This window comes from Meleagris gallopavo, chromosome 5 (assembly GCF_000146605.3).
Source record: "Meleagris gallopavo isolate NT-WF06-2002-E0010 breed Aviagen turkey brand Nicholas breeding stock chromosome 5, Turkey_5.1, whole genome shotgun sequence".
NCBI lineage: Eukaryota > Metazoa > Chordata > Aves > Galliformes > Phasianidae > Meleagris > Meleagris gallopavo.
Window position 1 is genome coordinate 32519868 of NC_015015.2, and position 7861 is coordinate 32527728.

General features: G+C 47.7%; 1 long non-coding RNA gene across 1 annotated transcript; it reads right to left on the reverse strand.

Moving 5' to 3' along the window:
- Window positions 1-6029: 6029 nt before the first annotated feature.
- Window positions 6030-7855, reverse strand: LOC104911177. The gene is made up of 3 exons (XR_793699.2): window positions 7562-7855; window positions 6947-7026; window positions 6030-6335 (listed from the first exon to the last, which is right to left on the reverse strand). It is a non-coding gene; the product is annotated as an uncharacterized LOC104911177 (long non-coding RNA).
- Window positions 7856-7861: the final 6 nt, after the last annotated feature.

Consider the following 7861-nt stretch of genomic DNA (forward strand, 5'->3'; position numbering starts at 1 on the left):
AAAAACTGTTTGAATAAATAAGTTGTTTCTGAGCATTTTGTTGTCAAAGTGTTAAATGTCCCCGTCATTTTTATTCCAACACTAACGTGATTACAGCCAATTATATATTCACCAGTGTTCTTTATTTTAGAGTAATTGTACTTGTCACTAATAAAACAGAGACATAATGGATCGCTACTATTCTGAATTTTAAAGCAATTGTCTGTAATTTGATTGAATTATACGTCGCCTTCTCTACTTTTTTATTTCTGTATTTTGAAATCCTATTTTCTTGAAAATTACAGCTCTGTTCCTGTTTTGTTGTTCCTAAAGTAACGAAACCTCGTGTAACATTTATAAATAGAGCCCCGTCCATTTGGAAACGTGGAAAATCATAATTTCAGCCCCAACGCGCTAAAGGCTTTACACGTAAATCCGGATGGCCGGGGAAGCGCGGGGCTCAGCGCTGGGCGCGGCGGGACGCCCTCCGAGGGGAAGCGGAGCCCCAGCAGAGGGGACGACACCGCACCGCGCACAACGGGGTTCGCTCTCTTTATCGTAGTGGTTCGTCGCGCTCCATGTGGCTCAGGCACCAAAGCACGTCAAGACGAGTTCAGTTCCTAGTGTTTACATGGGAGAACAGGTAAGGACACAGAAAAAAATAAATATGACTCCAATTGCATTCCTCCAAGCAGTTGGAGCGATTGTCCGTATTCTGTTCGTATTTTCCTTTAGGTGATGGTCATAGGTAAAGAGTATGAGAGTTCCTTGAGTATCCCTAGGCAGAGACAATAGAGATATCGAGTGACAGTGGCACCGCACAAGCAGAAAATATTGCGCTATGTTATTACGGTGCTCTTTGGGTTGTTTTGTAGAGGATGAGCTCTCAGAGGGCTGTTTTTTTGTTGCTGTTTCTCAAAGCCGAAAACATGCCTTTAATTTAGCAATTGTACCAACCATCAACGCAGTAAGATATGATCTGCGTTGTCGCCAAACACAAATCAAAAAATGATACAAAGGCTTTCACAAGTTAATTTCAGATGACAAAACACGTGCCCACCACAACAGAGAAAGTTAAACTATCATTTGCGAACTGTGCGGTTGCGTGAAGAGGTATCTGCTAGGTACGCTAAGCGCAGGCAAACACGGTCTGTCTGCAGTTCTTTGCACTGAAAGCAGGGAGAAGCTGAGGTGTGGGATGCAGGCGGCTCTCGTAAGGGGCTCTTGCTAAAGCCTCAGTGAGACATTGAGCAGGACCCTCAAGGAGAAAATGTTTTCTTGTGGATTCGGTACTTAATACAACTGCAAAACTAGTTTGTAGTCGCCTTGGAAGGGAAAACAAACCCAGTCTGTTCCTAAAGGGGTATGGTTCTGTCCAGCCCAACGTGGACAAGGGCTATGAGCCACTTTTGTTATTGACGTTTTGCAACGAGCAGGCAAATAAAGTGCAATGCCATCCTGTCACTTGTGCAAAATGTTTATTTGTTGGAGTTTTCCGAGCTACGGCATGACTTCATTGTTCAGGTGGAGTTTATAGATCATTTCTAATAAACATTGTTTTCTGAAAATTCCCCGGGGAAACAGAGCTTCAGTGCGTACATGTGTGCGTGTGCGTGTGTGCGTGTGCGTGTGTGTGTGTGCAAGCCTATGGAGCGCCCCATCTGAAAGACGGAGAGGAGCAAACACACAAAGGAGATGGTGCATCCCGGAAGAAGTGCTTCTTTCAACATCTTTTCTCTCCATAATGTCACAGCTCAGAAGTCGGTGTGCAGCCGCTTCTCGGTCAGATTACTGCTGAGGCAAAACCACCACCCCAGACTGTAGCGAGGCACGGTCCGCGCGCGGTGGGAGGGACGCGGACGAGATTTAACTTGTTGCCAGTCGGTTTTGTGTGTTTGTTTGTTTGTGCTGCTGCTTTAAAAGCGAAACAAACTCCAGAAAAAAAAAAAAGCAGGGGGTGGAGGGTGGGCTGGGGAGAGAGGGAGGAGGAAAACAAGCTCTGTCTAAAAGACATATCATATGAAAATAATGTATGAACACACCCACAGTTATCAAGGGTACGCTATCAGTCCTTCCCCAAGAAACTTATTTATGAGTGGTAGCAGTTATAATCATCCAACGAGCCCCTTACCATCTCTCTCCCCTCCCTCCGAGAAAAAAAGAAAAAAGAAAACATGGAGACCACCCCGCCAAATAAAGTGCTCAGAACACCCCACAGCGAGAGCCGTCCCCTGCGACCGGGGCACTGCGGAAGCAGCGACGCTCGCCCCTCGCCCGTCCCGACTGCGGGTCCCGCATCGAGCGCAGCTCCGCACCCGCGCACAACTCCGCGCCGCGCACCGCCTCCTCCCGCATGAGCCCCGAGCACGGAGAAAGGGCAAAGTGGTTTTACTCCGGGGCTCGTCAGGCGCCTTGCCTACGCGGGTGTACAGTTGTGTATGGCTTTTGTGCTACCTCCAGCATTTTGCTGTGGTTACACGGGGATTCAAGGGGGGGTATGATGGGGAGAGGGGAGGACATCGTGCTTTTGTAGGCCCTAAAAATGGGACCCGCGGCTCATCGCGCCGAGCTCGGATCCCGCTAAACCGAGGGCTGCGATGGATGCGCGGAGCAGGGAGGCCAGGTAGAGTGGGTGGGCATCTGCTCGCTGACTGCTCCGAGCGCCTGGGGAATAATGCCCGGGGAGGGACGGGTCTGACAGTGCTGGGGAGGGGGGCAGGGTTGGGGAGAAGGGGGGAGGGCGGGAGGAAATTTTTTTACCTTTACCGAAAAACTGCAGACCCAGATACGTGTATCGTTTGCTCAATATTGCATTTATAAGAGGCTTAGGGGCTTTAGAGGGGCACTACGAAAATATTCTGGGTGTCAAAGAGCAGCTCCAAGTCTATCAAAACCCTGCTCATTTTTCCCGATTCTTGAATCCAACCACAAAACTTCGACAAAATAAATAAATAAATAAAATAAAAAGCACCGCATTAGCCAAGAATATTTTACCAGCAAACAGAAGAAAATAAAATGATGTATTGAAACCTCGAGAACCATATACGACTTTTAAATGGACCATTGTCCCCCATATTTTATTATCATCATAACTCTGTGAGTAATTCTTCAGGGATATTTTAATTTCCATTCTGACCCTTAGAGGTTTTTGTTTGTTTGTTTCGCGAGGATACGCATTACACAGACGGAGGTGACACTCAAACACACCGCTGTGTAACAGAAGGGAGACACCTCGGGTTTTGCAAAAAAGCACCTCCGAGCCTTCGGGTTGGCAGCGAGTGTCAGAACATTCTGTTTTGAAAAATTCTGGCAGTGGCAAAAGAACAGACAAATTCTAACGGAAGCTCGACGTCTACAGATAGGCTTTCCGTGGATGGGATTCTAAAGGTGTAGGAATAAATAAATAAAACCTTTCGCGTGTAACAAAGGCGAAGAAATTCGTCCCTTCCCACCCCGCTGCAGCCGCAGGAGGAAAGGCGCACTGCGATGCTCTCGGGGTCCCCTTCTGTCACCGTTCTGTCCCGGCGCTTACGGCACCACCGAAGGTTTCTGTCCCCTACAGCAATCGCTTTCCATTTCCTCGTTGTTCCAAGCCCTGCCCGTGCGAGACACCTCTTGAAGTTCAGCGTGAGGGGGACCCTTTACACCTAGTGCCGAGCGTCACTGTGTGAACGCTACCTCTCCTCCAGCAGTACCCCGCTGGCTGGTCTTTATGGTACAGTGCCGCTTCTCAAAAGATCATCGGATGGGGAAATTTAGCTCTTCTTGAAACATTTCAGCAACTGAGCAATTAGTTCTGAATGGGGTGGGGGAGGGAAGACGAGAGAGCTTAAAGGAGGGGGGAGAAGAGGAGCTACAACACAACGAGCCCGAAAACAACAGGGGTGGGGATGCATAGGAGGGGGGCTTAAAATGTTTGTATTTAAAGGGTGCTGGCAAGGTCTTCTGCACAATATGTGCCGCTCTCCTTAAAGGGGCACCGAGTGCCAATAACCATTAGTCATCAGGCAGGGACTTTTCATTATAGATCTATCTTTAGGAGGAGTTCCCCGAAGTCTCCGCAAGGAACGGAGCTGCGGATTTCAAACGCGGTCCACTTCGATTCGCGCAGTGCCTGCATACCTGCTTCAATAGAATGGAGCGATACTCACCCCAGTGTGCAACAGCCCAGAGGTCCCTGCAGCACCCGTGTCCTCAGTGGAATACCATCTTGCATCCGCGGCAGCTCCCAGCCTACACTCGATGTTAACATTTACGCTATCTCAAATACCAGGCTCTCCCATAGACATTTTTTCCAGGGTTTTAAAGCAAATTTCTCGGTGCCATAATGTTATGATGGAAGGATGCTGAAATGACAGGCCTCGTAGACGCTTGTCTTAATCATCGGCTTCTTAATTTAGTTTTAGTGCTGTGGTTTTGTGTGTGTGCGCGTGTGTGCCTGCGCGTGTGTGCGCGCAAGAGAAGGCTCTGACAACCTGCAGCTTCCTAATGACTGACGAGGCAGGGCTGCTGCCGCAAAGTAACACTTCCCTGGTGTGAAGACCTCTCACTGGGAAGTTTAGTTCACTACTGTTCTCGCAATGCTAATCGTATAACCTGTAACCAAAACCCAGGCAAGAAGGATACAGCATGCTAAATAGAGTACCTTCTAATCACTAAACGTTAGCACCACGACCAGCTGTTAGGGATTAACTGAAAGTCGGTTAGAGACAGACACCTAAACTTAAATATACAAACGCGGATATAAGGGTGGACCGCTGAATACTTCTTCCTCTCCCTCTTTGCCTCCATTCATTCCTCCACCTCCAGTCCCATTCACTCCTCTTCAATCTGTATGACCACCTCTCGCCTTTGTTAGCGCTGCGTTCCGACCCCACTCGCCCTGCCCGAGCAGCGGGATATCGCTGTCTGCTGAGCTGCTCTTACCTTAATTGCCCAGGTAACCTGGAATAAATAAGACAAGCTTAGAATCCGGGAGATAGAGTTATAAATGCGTACATCCAGGCATTTACTGTACCCAACGTGATATTAGAGGTTGTTAATCTAAGGTGTCCCGACTCGTTTCGTGAACACATGATGCCATCGAAGCGTGGTTATTAAATACTCTTTCTTCATGGCTGAAAAAACCCTCATTCATTCCTTAAGCTGTCAGGACATTTTAGCAGCTTAACCCCTTGGAAGAGCCTGGGAGTGCAGAGCCGCTGTATTCGTGTGAAGGGGGACTGGAGGCTGGAGCCGCGGGGGGTGGGGGGGCCACAGCATATCTGCACCATCGAGTTGACAGTGGTACACTTTTCCTTCGGCCTTTAATTTTTAAAAAACACGCAGGGAAGAATCTGCGGCGAAACATTTTCAGTAAGAGAATCTGTATTCAAACATCACGGCAACTCTTTGGATGGTACTTGAGCCGGAGGTCCCCACCTCCACCCCGGAGCGGGACTCTCTCGGCCCCATAACGCCACGGGTCCCTGAGCGTGGGGAGCACAGAGCTGCCCCTCCTCGCACTGGCCGTTCCCCGCCGGGCTGGGGCCGTGCATTCCCTTCTCTGCTCAAGCTGTTTCGCCAGGCACTCCACCGAAATTTTCATGCTAGAAAGTGCTAAATTTCTGGACCCTCTCACAGGAATTCGAGTGCAGACGGAGCTGAGAGGGTCAAACCAGTCACTTATTCAGGGCCACCATATACAAAGCTACCGCTGAAATGGCCGGGAGCTGCGGCTAGGTCAGAGCTAACAGAAGAACTGGCGTTAGAGCAGGACTTCGACTGTCCAAAGCCAATAGTACCGCTTTTATACATGGAGAATTTTCAGGAGTTTTGTTTTGTTTTGTTTGGGTTGGGTTGGGTTCCCCCCCCTCAAAAAAAAAAAAGAAAGAAAAGAAAAAAAATCAGACTCGAAAGTCCAGTAGAAATAATTGACGTGCTTTTCCTACATATCCTTTTCTGTCCTATAAACAGCGAATTAATCTCACGTACTTGGAACAATACGCACTACATATTGAACACAACATTACCTTTTTTGGTAGAACTGTATATACATGGCGCTAAAAAAAAAAAAAATTAAATACATCATTAAATCCTAAATTTCTTCACAGTACTTTATTCTGCTGCTGTGATATACGACCGAATATTAAGCCCAGATCATCAAAGGCTGTAAAAACACATTGCTGTCCGTATTGGACCTTTGCTCAGAGATGCAAAAGGACGAAGGTTTTCTTTCCTTCTCTGCTACATTCTCATGCCTGAATGCAGAGCTAAGCAGACTCAGCTTTGACCTAAGGAACACCTCAGAGCATTAAAATTTCAGCAGGCGATGTCAGTGTTACATTAAACGAGAGCTGCTCCGGTTCGCTGCAGAGCTGGGATTTGAATAAAACGCTCAATGTTAACAAACAATACACACGTTTGGCACTTTGTGTATTAAATGGATCAAAGGGATTTGATAAGGCACAATACCCCGTTTGTACAGACCTGATTGAGTTAATATAATATCAGCAAATTTTACAGCGAAATGAATCCGTTTCTTTTCTTTGTGTTTAAAACCAGCGCAGATTACAAATTTTAATGATCTGAAAATGTTTGGTATACAAAATCATGCTTATTTCAGTATTAGCAAAAACACAAGAAATTTTTCAACACAAACACCCAGCTGTGTCTATTTTAAAAGCAGTTCAATGACAGCTTGCACTTATGAGCATGCAATCAGCTAATTTCGTCTTTTTTTTTTTCTTCTGTGTTAATCAACACTTTCCTTCCTGCATATCAGAGTACAAATAGTATAGTTACTCCACAGCAGTAAATGTTTACGTAACCTGTCCTTTCTCAAGAATCCGGTTACACCGAATCATTACATGCTAGACCGAGTAGGAAAACGCACAGGGCCCAGCCACCCCAATAGGATCTTGCTGCACCGCACTGACATATATTGGTTAATGCCCATCAGAACCATAACAATATGCACAGAGCTTACCTTTCCTCTTACCCTTAGCACTGCAGAGCTCAGTCACATCCTCCACATTGCGCTCTTCCTCAGGAGTTCCCATCTATTGGCTTCAGTGTTGCGCAAGAAAATAAATACAAATTGTCATGATTTTTTTTTTTTAACAACAGTATTTCTAAAAATAAAAAATAAATAAAAAACGAAGGGACTTGATCATTGACTTCTACTTCCTTTCGGTCAGTAGCAACCTGTTTCGGAATTGGATAAATAAATACAATTGTGGTGAGGTCAAGCGAGGTTAATCCAACGCACATAGTTCGTGCCATGCCCAACTGCAATTGTTTATTGCCCATCAACGGCAATTGTTGTGGGGATTTACTCTCTTTCTCACAGCCGTTCTCGCACACACGCACATACCCACAAACGCATACAGAAAAGGCACAGAGCCTTGGTGGTTGCACTGGAATCTGCACTGGGTTTCCCGGGACACGCTGCTGGGGCAGGGCCGCGGGTGTCATTTCAACGGAACCATTTCTCCAGCGGGACAAACATAAACTTTGGGTAGTTGAACGCAGCGACGGGCACCGGCTGTACGTTGTGTTGCACAGCGTTAATTTTAAACGTGATCAATACTCTATCACTCACATTTCCCCTTCTCCTTTCAGCGCGAGGAAGCCGCGGGGCTCATCTCGCTTTGTTTCGGGGCCGATTCTCATTTCTGCCACTACTCACAGCGGTAACGCCGTGATGCGGTCGAGCAGCGCCGAACCCGCTCCGTGAGTCCCTGAACCAACGCTACCGCCGGAACGGAGCCTCCGTTCCCTATCCTGCGGCCCACACTGAGCCCCGCCGGGGCCGACGGAGGCGCTGCGCGGGGCGCTGCGCCGGAGCCCGCGGGACTCGGGGTGGTACGGGGGCGCTTAATTCGTTCGGCGGTGCGGCTGC